A 6,692-nucleotide genomic window follows, 5' to 3' on the forward strand; every position below is an offset into this window, starting at 1 on the left:
ACGTTTTCTCCAAAGACTTTGGGTATTCTTCTCTTGGAATTATTTTCAGAGGCAAGGCAGGATTTTCTTTTTCCTCCCCTCCTTGAGAATTTTCTAGGGTTTTGCTTGTTGAAAAAGGTTTTGTTTTTTGAAAAGAGCCAACAGGTTGTCAGACTAAATTTTTGAGGTCAAGGTCAGTGATCAAACCGGGTGATGATATTTTCGGTCACGGACCGTGAGGCTTGGGGCAGAGATTGTGTTTTATCCATCTTTGCCTCTCCACAGCACTTATGGCTCCCAATAGATGCTCAGTATTGGGTTGAGCTGAATTTTGTCAAGTACGTGATGTGAGCTTGAGGTAAGAGGATTGAATCAATGCATGTGCATAGTACTGAATTTAAATTATATATAAGTGTGTTGTACAACAAAGCAAAACCTCCTCTGGATATCAGTGAAAACATTTAAAAGATGGCATGTATCCTTTGGATAAATTAGTGCTATTGTTAGTCATAGGGTAGTTCTATTTTTAATTTTTTGAGGAACTTCCACATTGTTTTCCAGAGTGGCTGCACCAGTTTGCATTCCCACCAACAGTGCAAGAAGCTTTCCCTTTCCCCGAAGCCAAGAGCACACTGTGTGCACTGTATGTTAGCTAACTTGCCAATAAATTATATTAAAAAAAAAAAAGAAAAGATGGTGTGGCACGAGCACAGTCCAATAAAAGTGAAGGCTGGCTGTGACCAGTGCCCACACTGGTACATTCCAGTTGAAAATTAGCCTTGCTCCTCCCTCTCACTCGGTTTGGGAATCTCTCTTCCCTGAAGCAACTGTTAGAGGAGTAATAGTGTGTTTTGAAAGTTCCCCTCTCCTTATAGCGAACACTGTTAACAATTGAGTGATTCTCCTTCCAGACTTAAAATACATCCATGGAAGGTGTATGCGTGTGTGAAGTGGGTATGTTCATGGAGAGTCAGAAATATTTTTATGAATGCCTTCAATTCAGAGGAAAGAGATTAAGGGCATCTGGGTGGCTCCGTAGGTTAAGGATCCGACTCTTGATTTCAGCTCAAGTTGTGATCTCATGGTTCGTGACTGCGAGCCCCATGTCTGTGCTGATTGCAAGGAGCCTACTTGGGATTATCTTTCCCTCTCTCTTTGCCCCTCTCCCACTAGTTCGTGTGCTCTCTCTTTTTCTCTCAAAATAAATAAACTTTAAAATTTTTTAATAAAAAAAGGATTAAATTGACACTGTTCTAAAATGTGTTCTTTTCCGCTTCTTGTATCACAGCCCATTTAAAAAATTCTTAAGTTTATTTATTTTGAGAGAGAGACCCAGAGCAAACAGGGGAGGGGCAGAGAGAGAGGCAGAGAGAGAGAATCCCAAGCAGGCTGCCAGGGTGGAGCCCGATGTGGGGCTCAAACCCACGAACTGTATCACAGCCCATTTAGAACCATGTTGTGATCAAGTGTTTGAGTAGCTTGGCTCTGAAAAAAAATCTAGAGCAAGAGTGCCAAAGGGGTTTTGACGATAGGAAGACATGAGGGCAATTTTAAAGGAAAATAATATGCTTTCATATAGATGAGTTCTTATGGATGCATTTTTCCTTCTCTTTTGAAATGCACTGGAACTTTGGAGTTGGTTTGATTTGAGTTCAAATTCCAGTGGGGAAGAAGAGCTTAGAGTCTAGTGTGGGAGACCAACACCAAGCCAAGGAACAAGTAAGGAAACAGCATCTGTATCATTTAAAATTGGGGTGCATGATCTTCTTCTTCTTCTTCTTCTTCTTCTCTTAAGTAAGCTTCACATCCACTGCAGGGCTTGAAATCACAAGCCTGATATCAAGACCCGAGCCAAGATCAAGAGTTGGACCCCCAACTGACTGAGCCACCCAGGCACCCCTGGGGTGCATGTTCTGGAGGATAGAAATAGTGTGATGGTTTAAAGACTGGAACAAGAAGATCACTTTAGATAGAGTCACCAGGGAAGGTCTCTCTGTGGTGAGGACCCCTGAATCAAGACCAGAGATCATGCAAAGGTCCTGAGGTAGGAATGGGCTTAGGGTGCTTGAGGTGCCACATGAGGAACAACAGATAAGTGACCAACCAGGAGAGTCCTAGGAGGTGAGATTGTACAAGCAAGCAGGGGCCAGACCTTGTAGGGTCTTGTAGGCCTACAAGAACTGTAGGAGTCGGTTTTATTCTAAACAGAGTGACTTGTTCCGATTTGGTTTTAGAGAAGGACAAAGGTCAAAGCACAGAGACCACTTAAAAGCCATTGCGGCTACCCAGGCCAAAGAAGACGACAGCTTAGATGAGGGAGGTGCTGTGGAAATGGGGAGAAGTAAGTAGGTTTGAGATTCCTTTCTGAGGTAGAACCACTAGGCTTTGCAGATGAAGTGATGTGGTGCGCATGTGCTCATGCACGTGTGTGTGTGTGTGTGTGTGAAAAAGAAAGAGAGAGAGAGAGAGAGAGAGAGAGAGAGAGAGAGAGAGAGAGAGAGAGAAAGGGATCACTAAAGGACCAATGCCTAGGGTTTGGGCCTCAATAACTATGTGAATGATGGTGTTATTTATAGAAATAGGGAAGACGGGCAAAGAACATGTTTGGGAGGCAGAGGGGTCAGGGAAGTGAGAATCCTGTTTTGGTCACATTCATTTTGAAATGCCTCTTTGGTGTTCAAGTGTGATATCAAGCAGACAGATAGATAAATACAGTTTCAGGGATGGGTCTGTCCACAAATGGATATATTTAAAGCCAAGGGAACTGACATTGGAAGGTGGCTGGCTGTATTTTCCAGTTTGTAAACATCTTTACTGCAGTTTCTGAGTGATAAGAAGAACATAAAGAGAGCAGGGAGGGGAGAGAGAGTAAGATAAAGAGTGCACAATGCCAATGGTATCTCTTGGCTATGTTTTGCAACAAAACAAGTGTTTGGTCACACACACACACGTACACACACACAAACACACACACACACCCCACAGCCACAAACTACAAGCTGCATACACAAGTCACGTGAAAGATATACTCACGCTCAGTCCCAACCCCAGACCCTGCCTCCTCCTCAGCTGCTGCTGAGTCCTAGACCCGTTACTTGTACCGAACTTTCGTAACCTGCCAGTGCCTGAAAGGAGAAGGCATGGGGGCCCCTTCTGCCAAAGGCAGAAGGCAGTTCTGGATCCAACCCCAGACTTCTGGCCTCCTGGCTGGTCAGGGAGCAGGGCTGGGATCAGCATCTGGACAAAGCCTGTATGCTGCAACAAAAGAGTGTTCAAGAGTCTCCACTGCTTCAGGCAGCCAAGGAAAATCACCTGTGTTTCCCGAAGAAACTTTCACTGGAATAAACCTGTGACTTTGGATGAAGAGGAGGCCTGGGGGAGATGGTGCTGCCTATAGCAGCCCTCTGCGACAATGCCACGGTGCTGGCAGAGACTGCCCAGAGACGGTCACAGAGCTCCCCATGTGTGAGCCATCTGTAGGTTGGACAGCTCTGCACATAACCATTGTGAACCAGAACATGAACTTGGTGTGAGCCTTGCCTGCCCATGGGACTGGCATCTCTGTAAGAGCTACAGGCACAGCTTTCCACCAGGGCCCCTGCAAACCTCATCTACTTTGGGAGTATCCTCTGTCTTTTGTGAGGTTGCTCATCGAGCCCGGAGCCAGCATCCAGGCCCAGGACTCCCTGGGAAACATCATCTTGCACATTCTCATCCTCCAGCCCAACAAAATCTTTGCCTGCCAGATACATAACCTGGTCCTGTCCTATGATGGGAGCTGGGACCTCCTGCAGTCCTTGGACCCCATGCCCACTCACGGAGGTCTCACCCCCTTCAAGCCAGCAAGAGTGGAGGGCCACATTGTGATGTTGTAGCACCTGATGTAGAAGTAGAAGCGTATCCAGTGGACATATGAACCGCTGACCTCCACTCTCTATGATCTCACAGAGACCAACTCCTGGGGAGAGGACACATCCTTTCTAGAGCTCATGGTCTCCCCCAAGAAGCAGGTGACTCACCAGATCCTAGAACGGACCCCAGTGAAGCAACTAGCGAGCTTCAAGTGGAAGAAATATGGTCAGTGGTTGTTTTATGTTCTGGGTGCCTTGTACCTGCTCTATATGATCTGCTATGTCTACTGCCCCCTCAAGTTCTGAATTGGCAACTGCACAGATTCCTGAGATAACACCATTTTCCAACAGAGACCACTCCAGGAGGCCTATGTGACTCACCAGGACAAAATCTGGCTCATGGGGGAGTTGGTGACCAATACCAAGGTTGTCATCAACCTGCTCCCAGAGACCCTGAGTGTCTTCAGGGTTGGTGCCTATTGCTATTTTAGACAGACTGTCCTCTGGGGGCCATTCCATGTCCTTATCGTCACTGATGCCTACATAGTACCAGTGAACATGGGGATGCAGCTGTCCCACATGGATGGGGAGGTGGTGGCACCCATGTCCGTCACCCTGATGCTGGGCTTGTGTGGTGTTACGTACTTCACTTGAGCATTTCATCTGGAATCCTCTGTGCTTTCAATATCATGATCCAGAAGATGATTTTTGTTTTTGTTTTTATTTTTTTTAATGTTCGTTTATTTTTGACAGAGAGAGAGAGAGAGAGCATGAGTGGGGTAGGTGCAGAGAAAGAAGGGGACAGAGGATCTGAAGCAGGCTCCATGCTGACAGCAGAAAGCCTGAAACAGGGCTCGAACTCATGAACTGTAAGACCATGATCGGAGCCAAAGTTGGATGCTTAACTGACTGAGCCACCCACTCATTTTATTTATTTATTTATTTATTTATTTATTTATTCATTCATTCATTCATTTATATTATTTATTTAATTAAAAACAACGGAAGTGACTCAAACATTCTTCTCAAGCATATCATTTTTCTTTTTTTAAATGTTCATTTACTTATTTCTAAAGAGAAAGAGAGAGAGAGTGCACAAGGGAGGGGTAGAGAGAGACAGAGAGAGAATCCCAAGCAGGCTCTGCACTTTCAGTGCAGAGCCCAACAGGGAGCTCAAATCCCACCAACTGTGAGATCATGACCTGAGTCGAAATCAAGAGTTGGATACTCAACCGACTGAGCCACTCAGGCAACCCTTTATTTTTTTTTAAGTAATCTCTAACTCAGTGTGGGGGTCAAACTCATAACCTGGAGATCAAGAGTCACATGCTCTACAGACTGAGCCAGCCAGGTGCCCCTGGCTGATGATTTTTGAAGACCTAATGCCTTTCTGTCAGCTGATGGCTTAGTTTTTTCTGGGATTTGCCTCCGCATTCTATGTCATTTTCCAGACAGAGGACCTAACAAGTCTGGGGGCAATTCCACGACTATCCCATGGCACTCTTCAGCACTTTTCAACTTTTCCTCACCATCATTGATGGGCCTTCCAACTATGAAGTGAGCTTGCCCTTTGTGTTTGGCATGGACTACTTTGCCTTTGCCATCATCGCCACACTGCTTATGCTCCACCTGTTCATCACCATGAAGGATGACACACTGACAGGTGGCCCATGAGTGGGACAAGCTTTGGAGGGCTCAGGTCTGGTCACCATGGTGATTCTGGAAAGTAAGCTCCCCCACTTCCTGTGGCCTCGCTCTGGGATCTGTGGAGACAGATATGAGCTGGGGAACCACTTGGTTCCTACAAGTCTAGGACCACAGTGATCAAAATCCTTTGCAGGTGCTTTGCTATGTGGAAACTTTCAAGAACTCAGACAAGGAGGATGGACAAGAACAACTTTCTGAGAGACAGCCCTCTGTTTTTTGTGATAGAAAGTGGGACCCTAGGTGGAACCTCTCTGGCCACCCATTCCCCCCATGTCCTACACTACACCTCACAGGAGCTGCATCACCAGCTTTGTGGCAACACCCCAGAACACATGAATTTTGGACTGGATCTTGGCGAAGGGAATGGAGAGGGAGATATCACAAACAGGTAGGCCTGAGTGGGGAGCAGTTAACTCTCATGCCTATTAATCATGGGAGGGGATAGACAGAATAATTCTTAAAGGCCGTGTCTCACTTCACAGCAGCATTTCTGGAGATGGGCAATGGACATCTGTTGTCCCACATATTTTCTGAGCTCCTGGAAGGCCCACATCTTGGGAAAAGAAGGTATCTTTGCAAGTGAAGTTGCACTTGGCCATCAAAGACATGATGTAAGGATGCTAGACTAATGTCTGGATCATCTTTCTTTGTGCGTAACGTGGGAAAAGCCAGGCATGGCACTGAGGTTGTGGCCCTTCCCTTTTTTTCTGTACTGTGCAGGATTCTCCCTACCTAGCAACCAAACCCCAACTAGAAAACTGCAAGAAGAAAGATTTTTATCCTATTTACTACTTATTTATCCTATTTATTATTTATTTTATTATTTTTTAAAGTTTATTTACCTATTTTGAGAGAGTGGGGAGGGGCAGAGAGAGAATCCCAAGCAAGCTCCCCACTGAGAGGATGGAGACCATGTCTCAGGAACCCGTGAGATCATGACCTGAGCTGAAACCAAGAGTCAGACACTTAACCAACTGAGCCACGCAGGTGCCCTATCCTTGTTTTATTTTTTATAAGTATTTTTTAAATGTTTATTTTTCAGAGATGGACAGAGAGCATGCGAGGGGGAGGGGCAGAGAGAGAAGGAGACACAGAATCCACAGCAGGCTCCAGGCTCTCAGCTGTCAGCACCGAGCCCGACGTGGGGCTCGAAAC

At 45.8% G+C, this 6,692-nt stretch overlaps 1 pseudogene; it reads left to right on the forward strand.

The window, feature by feature from the left end:
- Window positions 1–3,119: 3,119 nt before the first annotated feature.
- LOC102965561 lies at window positions 3,120–6,222 on the forward strand (annotated as a pseudogene).
- Window positions 6,223–6,692: the final 470 nt, after the last annotated feature.

Source organism: Panthera tigris, chromosome A2 (assembly GCF_018350195.1).
Source record: "Panthera tigris isolate Pti1 chromosome A2, P.tigris_Pti1_mat1.1, whole genome shotgun sequence".
Lineage (NCBI taxonomy): Eukaryota > Metazoa > Chordata > Mammalia > Carnivora > Felidae > Panthera > Panthera tigris.